General features: G+C 36.8%; 1 protein-coding gene across 2 annotated transcripts in view; it reads left to right on the top strand.

Moving 5' to 3' along the window:
- The window catches only part of MARCHF1 (membrane associated ring-CH-type finger 1), a 222,590-nt gene that overhangs the window by 47,873 nt on the left and 148,803 nt on the right, over nt 1–25,914 (top strand). For both annotated transcript variants that reach the window (XM_056489853.1, XM_056489852.1), the window contains exon 2: nt 25,759–25,837. The gene's annotated coding sequence lies outside the window, so the exon portion shown is untranslated. The remainder of the gene's footprint in view (nt 1–25,758; nt 25,838–25,914) is intronic.

Below are 25,914 nucleotides of genomic sequence, written 5' to 3'. Positions count from 1 at the left end.
GTCATTTTTTCTCTCTTTCTAATGCAGGGCATATGTGCCAGAAATTTCTCTGCAGGCTCACTTACTATCAGCTGGTTTAACAAAAATGTACTCTTCAAACTTTTCCTCTTTAAAAATCATATTACTTGTTTTTCTATGGTAGTGATTCAGTGGCATTATAATATTTGTTGTAGTTCTACAGCAGACAGTGGGAAGATGCAAGTTTTGTGTGTGTGCAGTTAATTAGATGAAATGTATTTTGACAGACACCTAGTAATTAGACTTTAAAATGTATTTTCTTTTTTCATTTAATTATGTTTTATTTCAGCTCTTTGCTTAGAAGCTTTTTATTAGCTGTTTCTGAATTTCATGAAGTGATGTAAGTCAAGTCATTATGAGCTTATATGTGCAGAGCTGTCACTGTGTTTTTCTGAAATTATTTCTGATCTTAGGTTGCTACATGTTTATGAGCTTTAAGAGCCAGTTTAAGCACAGGGAATAAATTTGGATTACATGTGTATCTAACCATGCTGCTCTACTATGATTTATGCTGCCCGTGCTACCTGGCACATGACTTGGGTTGAAATAAACAAAGAAATATAGTAAATGTTTTACTACATCCACCTTAAGTTAGAGTAAACCCTTCCACTAAAGTATAATACTTAAATGTATTTTCTCAGTTTGACAAAGTTGTTTCATAGAAGAGATCAATAATCTTACACTGTTGCTGTTCCTTTTCCTTCCCAAACTCTTGTTTTGTGAACTTGGTACTGAAGCTGTTCAGTTACACTGATGGCATAATTTTTCCTGTTTAATGCACTTTATTTAAAACCAAAAACCTCTACTGCATGTAGGATTTGTTCTTCTTCTCTGCTTTCCTGTAAGTCCTGATATGAAAATTACCTATGTGAAGACTATTTTTACTCTGAAAGGATTTATAAGAGTGTTCTCACACAATGTATATCTTCCATGTTGTTCCCCAGAGAGTGTTGTGAGGTGTTTATCTTAACGTCCTCTCTTAAGCTGTAGCATAGCTTTTGAGAATGTGGGTTTTCTTCTGTGAGTACACACTGTAATATTTTACCATATTGATGGATAAATGAGAGAGACAAAATAAGAGGTATGTAGCAAAGCTTTTAACTTTGAACTCCTTCCTTGACATACCGAGTTTTCTTGCACACTTACTCTGTCAGCATTATTAAACTCACCTGTATGGTTATTCCTGACATTATGCTTTTGTGAACACTAAACATGAATGGAAATTTGATGACTAATGGACTAAAAAATAGATAAGGAGCTACATGCTAAACTGCTTCTTCACTGTAACCAGCCCCCTTTTCATTTTCTGTCTCCACTTCACTTTGGAGCACTTGAGTGCTCTTGAGACCTGTCTCTTGTGCCTCAGGCTCTTGTGTTAGATCAGCTGGCTTTGTTGCTATGAGCCAAATCTTTTTATCATCTCTTTCGTGTGTACGGATTTTTTTGTTTTAATTTGTTGATCAGAAATCATGGTAGTTAGATTATGTAATGAATTTAAGATTTGAGATAATTGCAAAAACTTTTTACTCTAGAGGCTCTTAGACCAAAACAAAACAAATGTGCCTGTAAATGCACAGTATTTCTTTTGAGTTACTTGTGGGAGCTGAGTGTAAGGACTGGTAAAGAGCAGTGCTGGCGGAGAAACAGCTCTTCTGGGGAGTGAAAATAATGCTAGGCTTTACTTAAAAAGCTGTCTGAAAATCTTTCCTGAGATTTTTGTAGTGACCTTGTCCTGAATAAGCTGAATCAGTGGAACTGGAAGAATCCTCATCATGTTTCTACTTCTAGGGAAGAGTGATCACAGCGTATGTTGTCTGTGCCCTAATGCCTACATGAAGGGAAAAAACTATTTAAAATATCCCAGTACACAGATTTGAGGGTTAGTACTGCTCTTAATATGGGGAAGGTGGTTTGTTTGTTTGTTTGTTTGTTTGTTGGGGTTGTTTGTTTGGGTTTTTTGTTTCTTGGTTGGTTTGCTTTGTTTTGTTTTTTGTTTTCTTCTGGAATCCCAAGTAATTTATTTATGTGAAGTGCTCATTTTGAGAGTTTTGGTTGGTTATTTCTGTTTTTTTCTTGTTGTTGGGTTTTTTTTTTCTGACAGTTTTTTCTTTCTGTTACTCATATCCAGACACAAAACCAGTATAGAAATGAGAGATAATTCTATGTGTATATAGCCTTACATTTGTTTCTTCATTATTTTTTCACCATTTTTGACTCTGTCACTGGGGGAAACCTGAACCAAATAAAGGAAGTGCACACAAGACATACTTCATTGTACACTTAGAAATCAGCAACTTGTTTGTAACAGGCATTTTCTGAACACTAGGACTGCATATACATCAGAGTTTCTTGAGATACTGTCCTTGCTGGCATATCTTACCTCTAAAAGGAGAGAGGGAATTCAGCAATGTAGCCATTGAAAAATAGAGCACAGTTGATGACATCACAGTGTTTGTTGTTATAACCAGTATGAATTTACAACATTTATTTGTTAAACCCTCAGTTTGTATAGGTCAACACTGTTATTTTTATATAAAAATGCAAATTAAAAAAATGTAATTATGAAAATAATGAAAAAATAGCTGACTACAGGAGATGTTGTTATCTGACAGTATATATTCACATGACTGTAAGGGTAAAATATGTGTGTGATTTAGGTTATGCCCCTTAGATGTCAAATTTTACCAGTTTTTGTTGCAACAGGAATAGAAAGACATGCCAAAATTACTAGAAAGCTGGCAACCACACGAAGCTGACATAAATATTTATTTGTCAAGCAGAATAGTCTTTGAAGACACTGAAGTAAGCAATTTTGCACTTGCTTTTCCTTAAAACAAACAAAAATTTCTATCCCTAGCATTGAGACAGTTTGTCTCTGTTTTTACCTTCTGCATGAACGCAGTTTTACAGCTAGCCCTATTTCTTTATTAGATTTTAGAACTAAGATCTTTGCCAGCCACTCCTTGTTTTCACATTCTGTTTCAGCAAAGGAAGGTACTGTTTGAATTTTAGCTGACAAATCTTCAAGAGTAAAACCAGCAGAAGCTACTCTGTCTTGATAGGTAACATTTGGGAATGTGGTAAAATTGCAAACAATATGTTTCTAACAGAAAAAGTTCTGCCAAGCTCTGGATGGAGTTGCATTTAATGTGTACCTTTGAGTTACTACTCAGACTTTTTTCTTTACTTGTTTTTATCTTTTTTTAATCCACCAAGGTGTATGATTCTTTTTACCTTAATCTGGGATTAATTTTTCAACGAATGAAGTTTTTGTTGTTGTTTTGTTGTTTCTGAAAACTGCTCTTAGCCTGTTTCTCCACGCCAGTTTCCTTTTAACTTTTGATCAATTATTTCTTGAAAAGTGATGTCTGTTGGCACTGTTTTCAGTGTGGTCTCTTTCAGTGAGGGACATAATTGTCTCTAGGATTTGATTCTTTTAGCAGTTCCATCTTCTTTTTAATAGGCTACCTCATTTCTGTGTAATTTTCCTTTTGGAAGTCGCGTACAGCTGTGGTAGATTTTTTGGCTTTTGTAACTCCTGTAGGGGTATTGAGTCTGAATGCATTATTAGTGTGCCTTTCAATAGAAAAAGGATTGAACAAGATCCTGCACACACTCTGGGACTGCGTCTCTAATGGTTTCCCTAACCAGCTCTCCATGAAATGATTATTGTAGTGCTAAAAGTTTCATCTCTGTTTTGTGTCCCAGTGTGATGCTTGCCTGATATTCATGGGTATCTGCCATTGCAATTGTATTTCCTTCCCTCATTGCCTCTCTGATTTCTCTTAGTGGATCATTGGAGGTCAGTGCTATCAGTCCAGGAAGGCAGTTGCTAATACAAAGCTGCCTTGAGCTCTTACTTTTGGATCAAGAACACTGAAATCTTCTTTCTTACAAAAATTTGGTCAAAGGCAAAGTACTTCCCTGGACTCTCACTGTGGAGACCTGAGACTTTCTGCTTTTGGAAAACTTCATTCTAATACCCTGTTGGCATTCTGTTTGAGAGAGAAATGTATCAAGCTCCAAGCTTTTTATAACTGGTCCACAAGATCTGGCATTTCACAGGAACAGGACATAATTACAGAATACTTCAAGTGTGTAGTTATTCCATCACAATTGATCATCCTTTTTTCTGGACATGAACTCCTGCTTTGCTGGGGAAAAAATGTACACACTGTGGACATCTCCTGAGCTTTTCTCTACTGTAATCATGTGTTTGTTGGTTTTCATCGTCATGCTGGAATAGTACAGATATCCAAAGGTTGTACAAGGTAAGAGTGAATTGCATCACTAATTGAAATTAACAGGAATCTCTGGCTCTTTTTATTCAGCCATCTGTTGGCCTCCATGCTCTGGTTAACTCTGAATGTATGTGTTCAAAGTATTGTCCATTCAAATTGCTGTAGTACACCTAGTAATAATTGACTGCTTTTTAATGCTAATCTGCACTATTCAGCTCCTGGGTCCAATTGCTTATTGTTGAGCACATAGAGAATCAATGGTGATTTTTCTCCACCTCTCCCCTGGATTATACTTAATAGCGACATTGCAGCTATTTAAGTTAAAACATAAATGCACAGTTCCAAGAATATGATGCTATTATTGTGCTGTTGGCTGCTGATGTTCAATATAGAGTTTTTGTGATGGAAAAGAACACTTTTCTGAAGCACGGTACTTTTCATTGGTTTTGTTGTTTAGCCTCAGTTTAAAGTGATAGTATTTGTACAGCAAAAAAAAATCAAATAAAATATTTTGCTAAGAACCTTTCATCTTTCATATGTAGATAGAACTTTATCTATAATCAAAATCAGCTCTTTGGCATATTTTTTTTTCTAGTAGAATTCTCAAGATTTAATCAAAGAAATATTTTTCCCATCTAGATTTGTAGATGAGTTTTATGAACTGGCAGTTATTAAATAAATAATTCAGGAAGAAGTCTGTTGAATTAATTTTATTTGGAATTAGACAGCTAATTCTACTTATTGCATTGATAAGTTGTCGCATTGAACAGTAGAATTGTTTTGCTTTCTTCCATGGGAGAAAAGTAACCTTAAAATAAGACAGGGAAATACTGTCTTTATGTATAACATCTATAGTAACATAATCTGAGTGTAGGCATAACCAGAGATGGAAATACCCTAGTTAGAGTGAGAAGAACTGGGTGGGGCAGAGGGAGGAAGGGAAATTTCAGTGTTTTGTCACTAGACTACATAATATTAAATACATTTCTATATTTGCATCTTTATTCCATGTTATTGCATGGCCAAATTTTTACTTCATAGCTCTAAAGTATATTATTCCCAGCAGATTAAGAGAATGCTAGGAATAAAGATTGTAACAAAGCACGAGTAAGTTCTGTGTGGAACAGAGACAAGGTAGGCTTGTTTTTACAAAAATGTTATGAAACTGAAGTCTTGGCTTTACAAATAGTTATGGAGTGGGAAAATTTGTTAAAGATGTATGGATATATGGTGAAACTTGTACAAGCTAAACTGGTTTTAGAATGATGAATGACTAATTCTTCTTATTATAGTTATATTCTGGTACTGCTGTTATTATGGAATATCTGTTTTATGCACCTGAAACTTGTACAGTCAGAAGAAAAATTTCTAGAGCTAAAACTAAAGCTGGAACTTCTATTTTTTATATTTAAAATCTTTGCAGTTACTTTTATAATAATTAGGTAATTTTATTTTCAAAAGGATATCTGTTACTGAACTGTTTCAAATGCTGAAATTCTGCCTGAGCAGTATACATTTGAGTATGATAAGTGTTCCTGCATTTTCCCAGGGCATGGGTGTTATTCATACGTCTTTGAATACTGAGGAGTAAAATATAGATTTATTATTTTATGGAATAAGGAAATATTTTGGTTATTTTCTTTTCAAATATGTACTTCAGCAAAATATGGTGGAATGAATAATAGATATTAGAGGTGGCAAATAAACTTATTAAGCTTTAATTTGCACTTTAATGAGTATGACGTAAAAGTACCTTGTATATTTGTCTGCTATGTTACTCTGTAAATTCCTTGCTCTTTCAGCTATGTACTTTTTAGCAGGTTTTTTAATAGCCTAATAAATATCAAAATACAAAAATTTTCCTTGGCATCCCCTTTATTCTTTGTTCTAACCTCAGACTGTTATTTCTAATAATTGTTATGTCCTGAATAACACACTATGTTTCTTTGTATATATCATACAGGAATAATATTTTTTTCTATAATCATCTTATTTCTCTTCTTTAAGATTGGGTTGCTTCTTTGGGCTACTTCCTGAAACTTTTCTGTTTTTCTGATGACTAAATAACTAAGTTTTAGCTTCATTTATTAATTAGAGAAACTCTGAGAAGCAAAAGATGCATACCATATCTGTCCATTACTGAGATACCATCGTTACTGATGGAGGCTTCTGGGGCTCCTGTTGGATGTGTTGGTTGTTTGGTGCTGGATTCACTCTGCTTGCATATCAAGCTGTAGTTGTGAAATAGAAAGGTGTATCCTATGTAAAGAGGATTTTCTCTTTGTGAATATGCTACTATTAAAAATTGGAAATTGTGGACTGACAGTAGTAATGATTTGTCCATAAATTGTTGGGCTAATCACATACATGCAATGGTTTTGGATGCTGGTACAATAACATTTGTGGAAGAGTAGGATTTTCATTGGCAAAACCTGATTTTTTTCATAATTATATGTCTCTTCAGAGAAATTTTTTCACTATTTGATAAACAGCTTAGTTCTCCCCTAGCCTAGGTGCATCGTAGAAGTCTGAATGTTAGGGGTAAAGGAACTTTGGATCATGAACTATCCATTTACTGCAAGAAAGCAGATTTTTTTTTTCTGAATGAGCCCTTTGCCTTAAACCTTTAAACAACCCCCAGCACTTTAATAACCTAAGCAACAAGCTCCCTCAGCAGGTTGATCTCTTACCAATTTGACATGATTGTTATGAAATAATATAACCACATAACCATATAGCCTCACTTTCTTTTATTCTGAAATATAAAGTCAAAATCTACATCACTAAACTGAGAATATTTCTTAGCATAACATTTTTTTTTCTTTAGTTGATAAGTGCAATGATAAATATGTGAGTAAAGTGATAGGCCACCATGCTTTTAGAAAGCAATTTTTAAAAAGTGTCTTTTACTCTTCTATGAGCATTGTAACACTCTGTTAAAACCAAAAAGCTTAACTTTTCCCTGATACAGCACACAAGATTTGTGATTACTTTGAGAACTATTGATTTTAAAGTTCTTGAAGAGTGCCTGTAATCAGCATAGCTGATGACTTCCTAATTAGACTAGTCCTATGAGAATTTGGCTCCCCATACAGTATGTTTATGAATCTAATCAACCAGGCAGTGAAAAAAACAATTATAGATACTATCTTTATTTTTTAACTCACAAAGGAGCAAGAATTGCAGCACTGGAGCTCTGGCTTCTGTGATAATTAAAACATGGATCTGAATGAATAGAAATTAAAAAAAAAATAATTTAAATAAAATACTACTGTGATGAAGTCGATTCACCACAAAGTGACAGCTTTAGAAGCAAGAGAAGGACATAAGGAATTCATGGACTTGCCATAAAATCCACGTTACCTGCTGGACTAATGTGCATCAAATTTGATTTTTTTTCTTTGGGGGTTTCTCAGGGTCCAACAAGTCATATATGAGAGTGTTTGGTTTTTTTTTGTGGCAGGTCAGTCAGTCTGTTGTCTAGATTAAAAGAGGAAAACAAGTATTGTCTTATATCAATTAATGTCCTTGGCTTTGTCTTGTTTCTTATTGACTTATTCTCATATGTGTTATGAATTTGTCATTAGCTGTTCTTTGAGTATAAAGTGATTTGTAGTGAAAATAGCTAGAAACAGTAGTTAGATTCAAAACTACCCAGACTTGCTATTTCTTCCATTTGGTTTTTCAAAGTTGATCATTCACTATCCATTTTTGACTCCCAAGATCTCAAGATCTCAAGATCTGTGCTTGCTATTCCAGCTTTGTTGGCAGTTGAATGGTGTGTTGTATTTTGTGAACACCTCACTGTAGTAGTTGTGGATGTTAGTCTACCTGGTGACTCACATCTGTCTGTGGTTTAATTATTGCCTTTTCTTTCCTTAGGGAAGAGGTTTGTGCATAGATTTTTTTCCCTTCTCTTTTGATAGAGAAGACTTGGGTTTTGGTTTTGCACTACGGTTACCTGGAAAGGTTGAGTTCATTAAATGCTGTGAGAGAGTTCTGATGAATCTAGGCAGGTCAGGAGCTGGAGGCTTTTTCAACTAGGAGAATTTGGTTTTGCACAAGTGTATCTATCCCATGGGGCAGGCAATCCTACTTCACTTTTGGAGTGAAGTTGTTATGTTCTTTCTTCCAGCCTCTTTTCCAGCCTTGGAGCTGTCTTTAAGCTAGACCACTCACTGGTAGCCTAAAGCTGTGGCCTGAAACCTGGCACTCAGTAATATTCTGCTAGGTACAGAGCAGAAGAGACAAAATTTACAGTCTTACAAACATCATTTACCTTAGTGTAATTAGCCATAATCCACCTATGAATCTTGCCTATGAGTGGTTTTCAATTATGTGTGTGTGTGTGTATATATACACATATATATATATAAACATTACTGAATCAGTAGAAAGTAGAGCAGTAGGAATTGATGTCAGAAGGCCACCTGGGACTTTCAAAGGTGAATTTATTTATTAGTTTTTTCCCTGGTTTGCATCTTCAGGTTTCCCTTTCCTGATTCTGCAGTGATCTTTGTGAGGGACTATTGGCAGTAGTGGGACAGGTGCCCATCAGACTTACTGGGTCTTTTGGGAAGGGCCCACCAGAACATCAGTTGTGGCTGTATTAAACTCTGCCATATTCAAAGCAGTTTAATAATTACATGTTGTCATATATTGTCTTGATGACATGAAAAGACATTGGGTAAAATAAGGATATTCCTCCTAACAGTTGGAGAGAGACTTCAGAGTTCAAAACAAAATAGTTGGTTGCTGTGAGCAAAAGTGCAAAAATGTTTAGGGTTAACTAAAAGACACCTGATGGCAGCTCTGAGAATTAGAGGTATTTTCTTAATTTGACAAGATCTACCAATGTATGATGTTAGGCAAGATGTAGTAATGAAAACTACATCCATAAGGGCATGACTCCCTGCCATGCTTGCTCTCTGGCCTGTTGACTGGACTCTGTCTTGGAGGGCAGCAGCTTGTTTTTGTACACAGACTGGACATAGACTGATTGGCATTCTGGGTAGCTGTGCTTTCGTGACAACTATGTTAGTAGGTAGGGATTCTTTTTCATTTGCTGGATTTGGTTGTTGGTTTTGTTTTCCTTTTCTGAAGGATCTAATTTTTTTTTTTTCTGTGAGGTTTTACATCTCAGCAGGGACCAGGAAGATGATGATCATTTTCTTTCTCAATTCACTTCCATTTCAAGTGAACTGTAATAGAAGGACAATTTTCAACCTCTACAAATGATGTGGAAAATATGCTTGATGATGTATCTTGGGGATATTTACTTAAGTGCAGTACAGTGATTGAGTTTTGAGATTATGAGCTTTGAGTTGCAGAACTTGGTGCCTGAAGTAATTAATGACAAAAAAATGGGATTAAGTGTATTTTAGCCAGCATGTAGTGCTTCAATGAAGCAGAGTGTTTTGGAAAAACATGCGTCAGCAGCAGAGAACAAATGCTGTTTTGGTAATGAGAAGGAATCTACAGAAATGCATGTTTCTCATAAAAAATTTGCCTCGATTCCAAATTTACACATCTCTAGAGATGTTATCTACCTAATCACTTAAGAATCAGCATAGAAGTGTGATGTTTGCTCTGTGCAATTTGTTTGCAGTTTATTACCTGCTCTGTATCTGCTTTTGCTGAAAGAGACATAACTAGAGCATTCTAAAGAGAGCTGCCGTCATTCAGATGCTAAGAAATGTTTTTTGGTGGAAATCATGGTGATGAAGGGTTGACTGTTCCTTGGCAGCAAGCAGCTCCCATTTTTGCCTGGGGAATGGCTTTGGTAAGCTGGGTGGAGCAGGTAGCCAGAGACTCTCTCAGCTGCTAGAAAGGCTTAAAACAGGCAGTAGGATGGGCTTTTGAGAAGCAGACTGGCTTCTGTGAGTTCAGTTTTTCAAGATGGTTAGAAAGATTCCAGAAGATTGAAAAAGAGCTGTCTGGAGTTTGTTACAAACCAGACTCTTGTTGGAACCAATTTCCTTATTTCAAGATTTCATTTTTCATGCAAACTTATTTTTGAGAAAAAGGTGCTGCATCATTTTATCAGAATTTACTGTAATTGGTGACTTCAATTGATGACTAAAGTAGTAGTGTGGGTAAATCCACAGAGTGAATTTTGGATTCTGGTAAAGTTGAGTGACCACTGCACCCTTTTTCAATTCTAGTGAAGCTCCCTTGGTCTTCAAAAGTCAGCTGCTGGAAAAAAAATTAGAAACAAACTGATGATTGTGTATTCATGTTTTCAGTGGCCAAATAGTATCTTGAATTTATGAAGTGTAGAATACCTCCGTGTAGCAGTGGTTGAAATGCTGGTATTCCTTGAGTATTTGCATATTTATTAGGAAAAATTCTGAGAAAGTATACCTTGCTTGTGCAGAAATAAAATGGAGCTGTGTTTGGTTTGCTTGGTATATTTTTGGTTTTGTTTTTTCCTGAGAAAGGTGAAAAGTTTCAGCTAAAAATGCTTTTGGTCCTGTGGCAGTTTTTTATTAAGATTTTTCTTAACTCTAGCCATTCACTTTAGGAATTTAAGGTATGCACCTTGTCTTGAAAGGTACATTGCACAATTTTTCTAGAGCAATTATAGTATTGTGGTTTGGTTTAATTAATGTAAAGGCATAATAATGCACCCTCTCAGCAGAGAAAAGAAGTTATGCAGTGGAGATTTTGTAAATAGAGTATACAGAATTGTGGACTGAAAATGTTAAGTGAGTGAGGCTGGTACTGGTCAGACAGTGCCTTGAGTGTTTCTCCTATTCCAGAAATTGGATTGCTTGAGGTGTGAACTTAAACGTTTTCCTCCAATTTTAGGACAATATTTTCATTATATTGCATCTTAAATATGCAGGAACTGCAGATGTACTTCCCTTAGCTTGTTAAGTAAGACTTTGTCAATTTAGCAAAGGGGCGCACTAGGCGAGGCAGTCACCTAAATGCTGCTTCCAGGTGGCACCATCAGAGATAGCAAATCTTATTTCCTCTTTGCAGATGTCATAGTAGAGAAGCTAAAGGCTGTGTTATGACACCTCTCTGTTTTACTTTTAAGTCATCCTCAGTGTATTTTCTTGTCATGAGGAAACAAGTACCAGATTTTCTGTGACCTAGTGAAGTTTAGGCACCCTGTCACTGGTTATGTATCCTTCACCATTATACTTTCTTCTGGTTTCTGCAGATGTCTATTCATAAACAGTTCCAACTCAGTAATAACTGAAAAATCCTCCTATTTTTTTCTTTCTGCTTTTACTTCTTTCCTTGATTTTAGAAAAAGGATCATTTGAGCAGCCCCCTGTTAACTCAGGTTGGAAGACATCTAGGTTTAAATGAACTCAGCAAAAAAAAAAAAAAAAAAGAAGCTTTAGAAGCTTGTGATGGTTTTAATTGCGAAAAATTCTAGCTGGATTCGTAGATGGACAAAAGTATTTCAGGGAGAGGTAGAATGACTCCCTGTTGCTGTGTTAGGAATTAAAGTCTCTAATAGTAACCAGCATTTGGGGACAGGAAGGTATGTGTAGTACTTCTTCCTCATGACAGCTTACTGGATATCACTTGACAACTAGGAACTATGAATTCTCAAATTCATGAGCTGAGAGAACTGAGTTTTCGTCCATAAAATATTAATTTAAATGGAAAATTAATATTCTCTTCACAGAGTGTTGAAATAGAACATAAAAGGGGTTATGGATGAGTTGACATAACATTTAAATTGTAAAAATGCAAAATGAGAGATACAGCTTGCTTCATAGAGAATTTCAAACTTTGAGAATTTTTTTTCATATTTTGAGTGATATGCAATGCCTGTTTTGTACAGTAAGTAAGGATGGCAGGGATTGAGATTTATTAATGGCAAAATATATGAGGACTTGAAAAACAGATGGTACTTTGAAAAATCTACACAATGATATCCAAGTGTTCACATTATGAAAAAATTATAGTGTAAGGCAATTGGAACAAAAAAAACCACAGAATGCTCATTCCTATAAAGACTTTTTCCTAGTTTATTTATTTTAGGATTTTTTTTCGCAAATAATTGAGCACTAATATTGCTTATGAGTATAAGAATAATTACTTTCAAAGCAACAGACAGACATAATGAGAATGTAGTGGTTCCATTCCTCATGAAGGTGACTCTATGCAAGAACATAGTGGACCATAATTACACACTTTGTAGACACTTTAATTCTCAGTGTAGGTGAGAAGCCTCTCCTGGGTTCCCTATTTTAAAACCAGACATGTTCCTTCTTAAGAGAATCACAGAATAGTTGAGGCTGGTAGAGACCTCTGGTGACTGACCAGCACAGCTTCCCTGTCGGCTGCACAGGGCTGTATTGAGTCATTTTTCGAGCTTATGCAAGGGTGAAGACTCTGCAATCATGCTTGGTGACATTTTCCGATGTTTGCCCAATCAGGCAATAAGAAAGTCTTCCCTGATAACTGCACCTTCCTGTATTTCAGTTTGTGTCCATTTCCCTCTGTCCTGTGACTGGCTACCATTGGCAAATGCCAATCTTCCAATTTCTTTAATGCACCCCATCCCTGAGTCTTCTCTTGACCATGCTGAATGCCTTTATCTCTCTCTTTCCCTTAATCATTTTTTTTTGCCCTTCACTGAATTTCCTTCACTGTGCTCTCTTGGGGCTGGAATCAGCTCTCCAGATGTTTCTCACTAGTACTGAAAAGAGGAAAAGAAGCACTCCTTTTGACCTCCTGGGAGGTCAAGTTGCTCTGAGCCATCTTTGATATGAGGGCACACTGCTGGCTCATAGTCAGCTTGTCTACCAGGATTGTCAGGTGCCACTTGGCAAAGCTGCTTCCCTGTGATTTGGCCCCAGCCCATACTGGTGGCTGGTGTTCCTCTGCAGGAACAGGATTTTTGCACTTCCTCTTAGTTGCATTCCATGTCTTTTGCTCTTTTCTCAGCCTGTCAAGGTTCCTCTTAATAGCAGCACAACCCGCTTGGTGTATTGACTACTTCTGGTTTTGCACTGTCTGTAACTTGCTAAAGGTGCACTCTGTCTCACCTTGCAAGTTATTGATGGAGGTATTGAACAATGTTGGCTCTCATATTGACTCCTGGGGTGTGTCTTTGATAACTGGCTTACAGCTGCACTTTGTGCTTCTGATCCACAATGCTTGGAGTTCAACACCGTGGACAGTTGTCATTGTTGATCGCTCTTGATTTTAGATGGAAAACTTGATTAATACTCACTGTTGGTGTGAGCAAGGATTTTTAAGTGCACATGGAAATGCCATAGTCTGTGCATAGACACCATGATATTTTGCAGAAAGCAATAATGTGTTAACATAATTCACCTAAAAAGCCAATCAACAAGTAGAGAAATCTGTTTTCCTTATTTCTGAGGCTCATGGGAAGCATTAACATCTGCTTCATCTTGCTTTAGATAATCCACTGATCTTCCAGTGTCCTCTTGTTTCCATGCCAGGCCAGGATGGAAAGACAAGAACCTTTCTGGTTGCTCTGTCTACATGGAGAAACCTGAGATCAGCAGGGTTAGTGTCATCAGAAGGGTAACTTAAAACAATTTGGCAACATGAAAGTGAGAAAGATGCCAAAGATACCAAGCAGGGAAATAAATGCATCTATGGCAAGGTGCTGGGCTGTCACAGATGGCTTTTAGTCATTGTTATTCTAAGGTTAAAACCAATGCAGAATCTTCAAGTATGTTCATATAAGAGTGCCATTTTGAGAGCTAAGGAACAGGGTGATGCTGCTTTGCATGTGAAAGATCACAGGATGAATATGAAAATAACCTTCTCTCACATTTGATCCTTAGTGTTAACTGTTGAGCTAGAGATGCTCTGTGACAAAAAATTCTGATTTACAAATTTTATGTATGCTAATAAGTGGATGTATATGATGTTTTCATAATTCCATTAGGTCCCTTTCTGTGTTCACATAATTTTTTTGTAATCCAGATGGGTTCTTGTCATCTCATCATGTTCTCTTTTCATTTGGGTGTAGGAAATACAAAAGTTGAGTGGCATATGTGGCATCTGATCTAACAGAATAAAACAAACTGAATGGGATGTAGTTTATTCTAATTTATTAAAAGAAAGTATTTCAAGTTATTCAGTCTTTACCTTATATTTCTTGTGACAATCATATATTTGGAACGTAGAACAGTTTCTGTAATCATGTGTGTACTTTTCATCTGCAGGAAAAATAGGGAGAAGAGTTTCTTTGGAAACTTCTAGCAGGGTCCAAGGATCCAACACTGCATTTAGTAAATGTAGATTCATTTCTAGAAATTCTGCTTCTTTAACAGATGTAATGTGTTCCTGAATTTTATGTATCAATCAATAATAATCTGTATTGCATTAAAGATTTCAAACACAGTCCAGAATTCCACCAAGCAGAATTCTTTATATTCCCTATTCCTTAAGAGCTAAGCTGTGGAACCTCATCTAGAAATCCAATATATCTACTTTTTTTTATTATGAAGCTGTAATTAAGTGACTTATCTGTTATGGTCATGACACCTGACTTACAAATTGTCATGACTATGATTTGTTGTTGCCATCTGTAAAGCTCAGGAGAAAGATTCCTGATTGTGTCTTTTGTGCTCATGGTAGCTGTGATGAAAGCATCTATGGAAGGTCAATATGTAAGTGCTGTAATTTGGGTCGTGCTTACTAACTTGTGATTTAGGAATTTTTAAGGATTGTTCTTTGTCATTTTTGGAATTTGAAAAGAGGAAAGGTGATTCCACTTGGGTCATCTTCTTTATTTAAAACTGAATCGTAGTGAAAATTTCATGTTGAAATTCTTAGAATGTATTTGGTGACTTCTGCTGTGATTCCGGCTCCTATACCTTCATTCACTTCCTATAGTGTCATTGTGGCTGAAAGTTTGAAGTTCAGCAAGTAAAATACCCAGTCTTCAAAAGAGACATTGGTTTGAATGTGCCTTGGGACCTCCAGTCTTTTAGTGAAAATTCATGGCAAAATTTCTGCACACATCTTGAAATATTTTGCAAACTTTGAGCCTTTGGGGATTTATTGAGTGTGAGGTCACCACACACAGTATGGTCATGCAAAATGGTAACTATAGCAACTGCAGAATACTGGAATGGAGAGTAAGCAGGGAGGTTTATCTGAAAGAAGTAATACCCTTGGACATAGAAAACATCCTTAGAGAGCCTTCTCAGACAAAGATGTTGTATGGGCATTTTTTTTAGTGTGAAGTTCTTTTATTTCGTAATTCCAAGCAAAAGAAAACTTAAGACAATTAGATCTCTTCCAAATTTATTTTAATTGGTACTTCAGGTTTTAAAGATAGGTTTAGCTTGTATTCCCTCATAATTGAAAACTTGTGGTTTATTTGTAGGTTTTTAAAGGCATTAACACCTTAGAGTTAAATCCGGGAAAAACCAAAGTTATGAAAATATGCACTCTAAAATTTTGGTGTCTCTCTTAGTTTGATGATAAAAAGAAGGAAAAAATAGCATTTGAATTTTGACAAAGAATTTGTGGTATAACTAGGTGAATGTTCAAGTTACCTAAACAGGCATGTACATAGACAATGCTGTGCAATATATTGATTTAAAGCCTGAGGGAACAGAAAACAATTGGTGTTTTTCAAGGCATTCTAAGCTATGTTACTTGCAAAAGCTCTTACTGAATTCTGCAACACTTGCAAGCCTGTTGGGAGCACCTACACCTCTTTAAACTCTATAAAATCTCCTGCCTTTCTGATTTGTTATGGTTGGAGTTTTTGTTTTGTTGGTTTTTGGTTTTGTTTTGGTTTTTTTAAAATTCTATTTTTCTGAATACTATTAAGGGCTGGATTTAATTTCTAGTGATTTTTACCATCCATACTGCTTCCTGTTCTGAGTTTTTTGCATCAGGAAGACTGGATGAAAAAAGGAAAGGACCTGTATATCTTCTGCTAAGATTTTGTTTCATAGAGTATTCTATCAATATGTACAGAAGTACTTTGTTCTGTAGCTGATTGGATGAAATTGTGCAGTCACTGCTAATGACAAAGGGTGTCTTGTCAAAATGTTCTGTTAAGAACATCCCTGCCTTCCTCAATATGCTCACAGTGTTTTGAAGTAAAGGTGAGCCTCTGTCAGTTCCTGTTTGAAAGGCAGAACCAAGAGTACTTGGGAAGAAGCATTTTGTGCCTCTTTCTTTGAGAGCTGAACTCCCAGAAACTGTTGGTGTGCTTTACACTGTGACTTCTAAAATGTGCTGTCATTCTGATTCAGACCAGGGCCAAGCTGATGATCACAGAATCATTGGACAAGCCAGGTGTAGGAGCCATGATGCCATGACTTAGTGCTCTGCTGTAGTGACAGAGAGAGCATGACTTTTAATCCTCTCTTATGCCATCCTTGTCATTAAATATACATAGGGTGAAATCTTTGCTCTGCTGAAGGTTGTGGCAGTTTTGCTGTTAACTTCAGTGCAGTAAGGGCTTTACAAGTTGTATGTTATAGGGAAAAAGGAGGTTTAGATTCAGGTAACTCATGAAGTTTTGGGGTTTTTTTTATTATTCTATTGAATGCCAGTATGAGTTCATTTTGCAATTTCTGTGGTCTCCTAAAAATAATCTTGCAGGCTTTCTTTGCCCTATACAACCACAGCCTTTCCATTCTTTCTTGTTTCTTATTACAAGAAGGGCTATGGCAAGATAAAGAGCCAGAATGCAGAAATAAAATGTCAGTATGGATAATTTTCTCTTATTAGGGGATATCCTCCCCTCCCCCAGCCCAAATATGCACTCTTCTTGCCATGGCAATTATTTTATCTTTGAATCATGTTTAATTCTAATATAATGGAGAAGCAAATAGAATTTGAAAAATCAACAGAGATTGAACTAACAGTTAAATAGCTGAGGAGGCAATGAAAATTTTCAGTTAAGGAATATGGTATCCAGTACAAAGACTCGAGGAATTTATTTTTAAATTAATGGTTAGTGGAATATATTCCTACACTTTCAGATCCCAGCTCTGGAGTACATACCAATTGCTTGCAAAAATGTGCCTCCTCCTAGTTACCAAGTGTACCTTCTTGTAATTAGGATTCAAACAAACAGTGGCAATGTTATTTGGTTTAGTTTATCTGTAACCAGTGTCAGGACAGGGATGGCATTTGAAGTTGTTTAGTGCTGTTGTGACTAAAACCAGCACCCAAATAGGATGCAGAATAGAGATTATCCTAGTCTTCTGAATTATCTGCCATGTTTCAAAGTTGTCAGTGTGGATAAGATTCCAAGATTTTCCATTTCGTGCTGACAAAATCCTTTTCCAGTAGAGATCCGACTAATTATTTGTAGTCTGTCTGTATCGTCACACAACAGATACTGTAGGAAGAAAGGTTATTTTTATCTTTTGTGTGGCCTTATCCAAATCACAGTACAAATGCTGATCTTCCTTTCTAATACTTGCACCCTAGTCTGCTGTCAGAAAGGGAGTGAGATGGCAAGGCTGAAAACTCGTCTGCTGTGCTGTTTCACTGATGGCCAACCAGCAGCAAATGAGAGCTAGTTTTGCTCAGAGATACAGTTTGAGGTAGTAGTGTATAATGATGTAGTGTTCCTGATGGCAACCTAGTTTTAAAATTGTTTTTGAATTTATCTTTTGATGTGCTTTTAATCTTTTGATTTCTTTTGCTGTTATGTATAAAGCATAGATATACAGAAATTGCTTTTAAAAGAAATGCTTGTCACTAACAATCTTTTTCTTAATCACATGTTTTTTTTAAAATCTTTGGCTTTGATTATGGTAGTATTGAATCCCAGATTGAAACCAGCTAATGGATTTTGCAGAGAAAAAGCATAGTTACTATGGCTACACAGCACCCTGAAAGCTTAAAAGGACAAAGCATAAATGAACATGGTCCTGGCTGCTTAGCCATTTGCAGAATAGATTGTAATAACTTAAAATCTTTATAGCCTTTCAGATTTTCAGAAAAAGTAAGATGTTATACCTGTAAGAATTTCTGTTTTATTTTTAGATTAAATCATCACTTTTGAAGTAGCATATTTGAAAAATATTTTTCAAAACATACTCTGCCTGTAGCCAGTTCATCTCACATGTATCACAGGCAGTAGGATGTGATGAAATTTGCTATTATGGTCATGTCATCACCGATGTTTTTACTATGGCATTTTAAAATTAGTCAAAATAAAGTCCTCCAATGGACAGGTAAACACAAAGTACATGTGGTTTGATGCAAACTTAAAGAAACGTTCTTTTTATAGCTTTCACTGTAATTTTGGCTGAAATATTTTTGACTTTGATTTTCTTACAAACCCAGAAAATCAGCCTACGTATTTAAGAGAAACACTCTGTATGCAGTAAAGAATAACAAAACACATTCATGGTTAGGCTCATACAATTAAGGTTGAATTAGCAGTTTTTAGGATGACCCTAGTGACTGATGGGATCAGTGCTACTAGGTGTCTTTGCTTGAAAAATAAAATGCATTAGAATCATAAACATGTCATTCACAAATTCACAGGCTTATTTCAATGGCCTATTAAAAAGGTAGAATAGAAGTTTTTAGAGTGGAATGATAAAATGCATCTGTTGTTCATCACAAATAATTAGAAGTTCTGTCCACAGATAATTGTAGGCTTTGTACTTTGGCTGATAGGTAGTAAACCACAGGAAAGGTAACAGGTGAGCATACAGGTACTTTTGTAAAGGCATATTTATGTGCTCTTATTTCCAGGCAGAGGGCTCTTGTATTTGTATTTTGGATTTATCTCTCTACCAATATTTACATATCTTCATAAAGTGACTGACTTGCTGCATACAAAATAGGCCAGCTGAGTTGTCCTCCTAGTGTAGATCTGCCCTGTCCTCTGTAGAAATGCCATATTTTGCTTCATTAGTCCATCGTGCCATTTATGTCTAAAAGATGTAAAGAGGCCTTTCTAACTAAAACCGGCAGAATCATTGTACAGAGTTTCACCACAGAGACCAGAAATCCAGACTAATCTCTAAAATGAGTTTGGGCCAAATTCCAAGGTGAGCAGATGAGTGTGCCTGGGAAAACTGAAGAATAACCCAAGGAAATTATAGGAAAAAGAAGGGTGGTTTAATCCCAGCTGGAACTGAGTATCAGGCAGCAACTCACCCCCTCCCTGCCTCTACCCTCCAGTGGGGAGGAGAATCAGAAAAAAAGTGAGGTTTATGGAGTAAGAGTTTGTGCATTTAACAATTGAAACAAAATAAAATGTAGTAATACTAAATATAATAATAATAATATTAGTAATGAAAACGAGGGAGAGGACGGATTCTATGAATAAAACCCAGGAGAAACAAGCAATGCACAACTTCTCACCCTGTGCTCGTGGAGCCCGGCCCTTCTGAATATAGTGATCAGCCCCTTCCAGTCAGCTTCCCCCAGTTTGTAAGTTGGGTGTGACATTCTGTGGTGTGGAATATCCCTTTGGCCAGCTGGGATCAGCATTCCCAGCTATGCTCCCTCACAGCCTCATGTGCACCTCCTCACTGGCAGAGCACGAGATGGTGAAAAGTCCTTGATTTGGGGTAAGCATTGCTGAGCAGCAGCCAAAACAGGAGCATGTTATAAACATTATTCTCGTGTTGAATCCACAGCACAGCACTGTGCCAGCTACTAAAAACAGTATTAACTTTATCCCAGCCATAACCAGGTCAGGAGGGGATGCTGATGGAAATTGTGGGAATTTAATCCTGTTTATTATGCATCTGAGATTGCTAAATTATAGTAGTTCTTAAGTTAGCTCTAGGATATAAACTACCATAAACTAAAGTATGGTGATGTAGGAGTGACCTGGAATGTCTGATTATCTTCCAGATCTCCACAGGCTTGTTCCTAGCTGATTTTGGTTTTGGTCAGACAAATCTAAAGTAAAAGATATCAGACTTTGAGATTTGTAGGCTAGTTTTTCTAAGTGTAAACATTTCTTCTTTAATGTACAGCTTGAACAACGCTTCTGTTGCAATTTCACACAGAATCAGTGTGCTCAGGGTGGTATTTACTGAAGAGTTTGGGATTTTTGATGCTTGCTTTAAGAGAGTTTTTCAGAACTTCACGTAAAAATGTATGTTTCCACTGTCTTAATTTAGGAAGAAGGGATTCTCAAGATAGAATATCAAGTAATAAGGAGTTACTTTCATGAAATCAGTGTTATTAGTTTATCTTGAATGAAAATGTATTGAGAAATTTTCCTCTTATTTACATTGCTTTGATCATTATAAATATGAGGATGTAAAAATGAGAGGGGCTGGCTAGTAATAATTTCTAGGTGATGGTGTCTATCAGAAGTTGTCCCATAGTAAACAGACATTGTGGTCTTTTCATTCCAAAAGTTGCTTTTCAACGTATTATTTCCTTATTCTTTAAAACTTATGCACAGTTTGTTTTGCTACATAATGATTTTGAAATTTTAATCAAGTAAAAATTACCATCAGATTGACAGGGTGTTTAAATAACATATATCTCCCACCTTACCTTAGATGATTTAAATGAAATTCTCTTGAAAAATGAAGTTATGAAAACAATAAAACATATGCCTGAAGAGAGGGGCTTATTCATGGGTATTTATTTCATTCCTGTGGATTTTTTTTTCTTGAAGAAATACTGCATTTATTATTTACTTAAATACTGCAGAAAAAAGATGCTGTTTGAAATTCAGGAGTGGATCAGTTAGAAGGGCTTTGACAGAAGACTGAGACTATGTGATATTTAGTGTTGCCATGGGAAACTGCTTTGCATGAACATTTGCAGAGCAGATGGACCAAGATAAATAAAACAGATACAGGTATTGAATAGAGATTGTTTAATGTTCTGTGAAAAAACAGGAATGCAGGAGCTAGGATCTATATAACACAGTTCTTTGATTTGCCTCCTTTTTAATGGGTATGCTGTTTGATATGAGTAGTTCCATAGTGAAAGTTTCCCATAAATTTTGTTTCCAAGAAATCAAAGAAAGTGCTGGGTTTATCTGCCTCATCTTCTGTTTAATGCAAAATCCATAGTGTCCTTATTTTATACCATAATCTACTGCCTTTTTGGGCTAGTCTCTGAAGTTACATTTAAGTACACAAACACTATGAAATGAAAAACCTTTGTATTTCAGATGTTATAATTTTGTTAGCTTCACATGCTCTTGACTACTGGCAGCTCTTTTATAACTTTATAAACCAGTTTTTCCTTGATTTAAAAAACAAAAAATATAAGACTCTCACCCTGTTTAAGAGCTAGAATGTCTTTGTAATCATGTTTGATTACACAGAAGTTTGTTTCCATAGCAACATGAACACAAAATATGTCCATGCAACTATCTACATGTGCCTTTGTATGAATAGCTGTGTGCAGAAATACATTGTATTTCTGTTTAATATGTATTCTTTGTTCTGTCTGGCAACAAATAAAATAGACTGTTTACTTTTCTGTAAGGAAACAGGTAATCAGAAAATTTAAGATATAATTTGTGGTCATACCTTTTCAGCAACTCAAATTCAAACTTATAGAAAGGAAAAGCTTATGGAAAAATTAAAGCTTTATCAGCTCCCTTGAAGATGTATGATTTCAACTGCTAAATGATTTTTTTTCCCTCTAAGTAATACACTAGTTATAAAATATTTCTTTGGGTTTTCTATAGTCTAATTGTGCTTCTGTTCTTCATGACTTACAAAACCTACTCCACAAGTTGATGTCTCCACCCAAGTGGAACAATTTTTTGGGAGATGCTGTCATAAACCCATGAATGCTCACATAAGTATTGGTGTTTTCATTTAGTATAAAATGCCATGAAATTCCATTCCACTGAGCACCATGCAGGTGACTCACATTTTTAGTGCATGTTATCTGACTTTTTGAGAGTGGTCAGAGCAATGTTTGTTTGCTTTTTAAGTATATCTTTCCATTATGAAAGGAAATACATTTGATGTATTTGTTATTAATCCATTTTAATAGCAGATGTGAATACCTACCTGAAGTTCTATGTTTATTTATCTTCTGCTTTGTCATGGGAAATTAGGAGCATTAGCAGCAGGAATTACTGGGGAAAATTTTTACCTTTCACAATGACACAGTCACAGAATTGTTAGGGTTGAAAATGACCTCTGTATCATCTGGTCCAACTCCTCTGCCAAGGCAGGGTCAGCTAGAGCAGGTTACACAGGAACATGTCCAGCTGGGTTTTGAATATCTCCAGAGAGTGAGACAATTAATTGGATCAGAGTATCTGAATTTCTCCTGTTGCTTTTAATCTGTGGTTTTAAAATCTTGCCATTAGTATCGAGAAGTCTGAAAGACATATTGACATTTATTAGGGTCAGGGTTACTATATCTTTCTAGCATTCAGCTGTAACCTTTTAAAGCCTTTTACACTAGCTAAAGCACAATAAAGTTGATTGTAAATTTTTTTCCCATGTGTTGTGGAGAAGAGATTTCATGAGAGATTAATTTTTTTCAATTTATTTTAATAGACCAGTTAAATAAAACATAGAATCATAGAATTGTTGCAGCTGGAAGGGACCCCTGGAGAGCCCTTTGGTCAGAGCAGGGTCACGGGGTAGCCTAGCACACATTGCCCAGGACTTTACCCAGTGGGATTTTGAAAATCTGCAAGGGTGGAGATGTATCCTGGGCGACCTGTGCCATTGGTTGACCACCATCATAAAAAAAACAAAAATAAAATCATCATGTTTAAATGGAATATCTCGTGTTTAATTTGTGCCTGTTGCTTCTTGTCCTTTCACTTGATACCACCAAGTAAAGTTCTGCCTTCCTTATTCTGCCACTTCCCAGGTATTTATAACCATAGGACAGATCCCACTGAGCCTTCTCTTCTCGAGGTCCCCACCTCTCACAGCCTCTCCATACAAAAAGTGCTCCAATCCTTTACTACCCTCCATAAACTTTAGATGGCCTTTCTGTAGCAACTCTGTCTCTCTTGGGCCCAGTACAGCATTCAGGATGGCTCACCAGAGCTGAGCAGAGGGGAGGATGACCTCTCAGTGTGCTGGTGATGCTCTTCCTCAAGCAGTGTGGGTTGCTGTGAGGGCACACTGCTGGCTCATGGCCAGCTTGTTGCCCCTACGGTCCCTTTCTGCCAACATGCTTGGGATTATTCCTGCCAAGTGCAGCACTTCACTTTTCCCTGCATTGAACATCATGAGGTTACTGCTGGTCAAGGTTTTTCTGAATGGCAGGATAACCCTCAGAATCAGCTTCTCTTAGTTTTCTACTATCTATGAATTCTGTCTCAACTTGCAAGTTATTGATGAGTTGCTTAGCAGTATTGGCTTTTGCATTGACACCTGGTGTGTGCCTTTGATGACTGGCCTCCAGTGAACTCGGTGCTGCTGATCCACAACCTTTTTTGGCCAGCAGTACAGTCAGTTTTCCATTTGTCTTACTCTCCATTCATCTATTTTGTGTTTCATCAGTTTGTCAGGGAGAAGACAATGCAAGGCTGTGGCAGAAACATTATTAAAGTCAAGATAAGCAATGTTCAGTGTTCTGTCCTTGTCCACTGGGTCAGCATGCTCATTGTGAAAGGCTATCAGGTTGGTCAGGCACAATTTCCCCTCCATGTATTCATGCTTACCATGTCCAAATACATTCTTATCCCTCCTCTGTTTGGCAACAGCTTTCAGGTTTATTTTTTTCATTCCTTTCCTAGGAGTTGAGGTGAGACTGGGACTGAATTTCTTGAACATAGAGGTGATATTTATTCTCTTCCAGTCCTCAGAGTTTCTTCCCCTTAGCTTGATCTCCGTTATCCTTTTTGATCTTTCAGTGATTGAATGCTCTCACAATGTCATCAGCCAACCCTCAATATGTGTGGTGCATGTCATTATGGCCAATGGATCTGTGTGTATCCAGTTTATTTAAATGCTTCCTAAACTGACCCTCCTCCACTGAAAAAAAATCTGCCTTGCTTCAGGCTTTCATATGGTTTTCAGGGACCTAGGATGGGTGAGGGATGGTTTTATCTGTGAAGAGTGAGATGAAGAGGGCATTCAGTGTATTGACATTCTTCATATCTTTTGTGACAGATCTCCATCAGGAGACATCTTTTCATTCGTATCTTGTGACAGGGAGACCATTTTCCATAGCCTTCCTTGTGCTGCACAGCACCAGTAGAAACTTTTACTGTTCACATTATGCGAGCTATCTACATGTGTCTGTGATCCCAGTGAATTTGAAATTCTCCAACTGCATGCAGACCTCTTAACTCGTCCTGTTTGCTTTGCTGTGTGCATTAGCAAACAGGCTATTTGAAAAGGCACAAAAGCATGCTGTTTCCCTAGGAAAGATTGAATACCTTTACCATAGTTCTGCCTGGCAGGCATTTCCCTATGTAACTATGCACAGTTGGGGTGAAGCCCCTACAGCCCTAGTTTTTTTTGCTTACAAATTTCCCCCTGTTGCCATTGCCCCATAGTCTTTGCTTGCCAGCCTGGTCCTTTACTTCGTCTCTTGATTGCTGGTCATGTTCTCCTACTCCTATTATTCCTAGTTTGAATTCTCATTGCTGGATTGGCCAGCCTGTTGGCAAAATGATTTTCTCCACTTATATAGACAGCATCTCTGCTAAACCATTCTCTGTCCTTGTAGAGCATCCTGTGATCATTTAAAATCTAAAACCCCATAGCCCACACAAATTCTTATGGGATCTGTTACTGCCTTTTTCACTCTTCTGTCTTTCTGGAAGGATTGAGGAGAAAACTGCCTGGGGTCTCCATGCATTTAACCTCTCCCCCCACACGCACATAATCAGTGCTCAATGCTTTCTTCATTGCCTCTGGCATCATCTTCAGTGCTCCCATGGAAGAGCAGCAGAGGGTCATAGTCTGCAGCAGCTTTTTGCAGTGTCGTGGTCTGAATCTCCAGCAGGCTGCAAACCTCCCCAAGCAGCAGCTGTGGGATTCACTCCCCTCCAGCAGGGAATTTCCTGCTGCAAATGCAGAGGTACCTGTGCTCCGTTCCTTTGCTGGCTTGAGGCCCTTGCAGGACAGAGCTTTGATTTGCTGTTCTTATGAGACAACTATTTCAGTTAAGTCTTTTATGTATTTTACTTGTGAGCAAATATGTATCAAAACATTATTGGAGAACTAATTATGTGTTTTGGCTTTTTTTGATTTTAGTAAGCTTTGTTTACTTTTGAATGTTATCCTGCCAATGCCATATGGGTTAGCTGTCTGTGCAAAGGCTTTTTGTACTACTGTGATTGATAGAGGGAGAATCATGTGCAGTTTTCCTGTGCTCAGGGAGGTCAAGGAGTCATCTCAAATCAATCTGAAAGTCTACAGAAAGATTAATGGATATCAGTACCTGGTACAGGATTTGACAAAAATTATTTAAGATTACATTTCAAGTAAGTCCAGAATTTTTTCTTTAGGTTATGCCGTTTGGAGGACGCAGCTTAAAAAATTTTCCCAAACCTCGCATCATGTTTTAAGGCAATGAAATAGATGCTCTTTTAGCATTTCAACTCTTTTCATGTGTATCTTGTTTCTGTTTCTTCTAGGAGATGAACCCAGGAAGTAATGTGAAAGGTCATGTGAAGCTCTGTCATTGCAGAAATTTTCTAAAAGATTACTTTACCTGTAAGTTCTTCTTTTCTGTTGTTAAATATTAAGTTTTATCATACTGTGGCAGAAAAAAAGACTTTATTTTGGAATTT

The sequence above is a fragment of the Oenanthe melanoleuca genome, chromosome 4, assembly GCF_029582105.1.
Source record: "Oenanthe melanoleuca isolate GR-GAL-2019-014 chromosome 4, OMel1.0, whole genome shotgun sequence".
Classification (NCBI taxonomy): Eukaryota; Metazoa; Chordata; class Aves; order Passeriformes; family Muscicapidae; genus Oenanthe; species Oenanthe melanoleuca.
Note: the sequence above shows the minus strand (reverse complement) of the source record. Positions and strands in the feature narration are given on the sequence as shown.